Below are 1913 nucleotides of genomic sequence, written 5' to 3'. Positions count from 1 at the left end.
TTTCATTTTCAACTAAAAATAAAAAAAAACAAAGTTGCAACCAAATCCTTAAATTTTTAACGAAGGAGATGAATTTTCATTTAAAATTATGAATCTTCATAAGAAAAGGCTTACATTTTTTATTAAAAACTGTTAAACTCATCCAAAAAGAAAAATTTTTCACAAAACAACCAAAACAAACAAAATTGTTAAAGCAAGTTTTTAAAAGAGTTTTAAAAACCTTAAAAAAGATCAGAGGTTTTAATAGTTCATATATGTAATAGAACCTCTTTAAATTTGAAATTAGTCTATTCTTTTTCATGTTTGAGCTACAATTATTCCATTCGAGCGCCGAGATTATAATTAGAGCAAATTTAGAGCAACCCTTAATAGTTGAGACATTTTAAATTTGTAGTCTTCACAGTATATTGAATAATTTCAAATTTAAAGCTATTTAAATATGTCATCTGAATTTTTAAATTGAAAGTGTTCGATAATTTTAGATTGAAACCTCTCAAATTATTTAGTTACAAATTAAAATCGTACAACTTTAAGTATTATTTATTTTTTTATCATTTGTCACCCCCCCCCCCCATTATTTTTTTTTGTAATAAAATAACGCCCGATTTTTGTAAAAATTAACAAATATATATTAAAGCTTCACTCAAGGTAATTTTTGTTCAAAAAGCTTGTTCCTGAATAAATTAACTCTTATTGTCTCCAATTCCGTTCTGTTACTTAGGGATTGAGTTTTTCATAGAAATAATTGACATGTGGTTTTTTCACGTTTATAAAATTATAATTGAAGGTCACTCGGGGTAATTTTCTGTGAAAAATATTGATTTACACAGAATATTTGTCAAACAATAGAATGGATTTATTCGCCCGAGATACAAACGTAAATTGTACTATAGTAAAAACAACTGGAAAAATTTAGACGAAAGCCAAATTTGGTAAAGAAAACAAACATTTGTCGACCTATAAATACGAATTTTATTCCCCGAAAGATTTTTATAAAAATCTCTTCGAAACACTTTTATTGCAACAATTTAATTGAAGAAAAATATTTGTTATAAAAATAAAAATAGTACAATTTTTACATACAATTCTTAAAATAAAAAATCTGTGTGTCTAAGCACCATCCAATCCGACTATTCTTTCGAAAGTTATACGATACACAGACAACGACAACATCAATAACAACGACGACGTAGACGCGAGAGAGACAGACAGATACCGATGTAAAAGCTTGTTTTTCTGATTCAAGGAGCCTCAAAACGTCGAAATTTCATGAAATTCGCGGAAGTCATTTTTCACATAAAACTCTTTTCATTATGGATGAGAATTTGATAAAATAATCATGGGGCCTTGAAAAAGTAGCGTTTTTCGCCTCTTGACTTTTTCCATATCAAGCTTTTTTTGCTTCAAATGTCCATTTTCGTTTGGGTTTTTGGATTTTTAAAATCCTGTAACTTTGGTAAGTTTGATTTTATCAAAGAAAGTTGTCAGGATAAATTGTTCATATTTTTTTGTACCATAAATGGCTGTGGATAGAATTTTCAAATTTTTTAAAAAATTGGTCTTAAAAATTTTTAAAAAGCATCAACTTTTTGAATTTTTATCAAAAAAGGCTTTTTAACGAACTCGATCGTTCTTTTTGGTCTTTCGAACAGTTTATCAAAGCCCAATCCAATCGGAACAGTTATCCGGTATACAGTCAACTACAACAACGACACCGGACAGACAAACAGGCCCCGACGTAAAAACTTGTTTTTCTGACTCAAGGGGCCTCAAAATGTCGACATTTGATAAAATCCGAAAAAGTTATTTTGCATTAAAAACTAATACTTTCTCATTTTGGATAAGAATATAAACATTTTTAATAAGATTTGTAGAAAATCTTTCAACGAATAAAATGATTGCCCGGTAAGTTA

Source organism: Belonocnema kinseyi, chromosome 9 (assembly GCF_010883055.1).
Source record: "Belonocnema kinseyi isolate 2016_QV_RU_SX_M_011 chromosome 9, B_treatae_v1, whole genome shotgun sequence".
Lineage (NCBI taxonomy): Eukaryota > Metazoa > Arthropoda > Insecta > Hymenoptera > Cynipidae > Belonocnema > Belonocnema kinseyi.
This window is presented reverse-complemented; position numbering follows the sequence as displayed.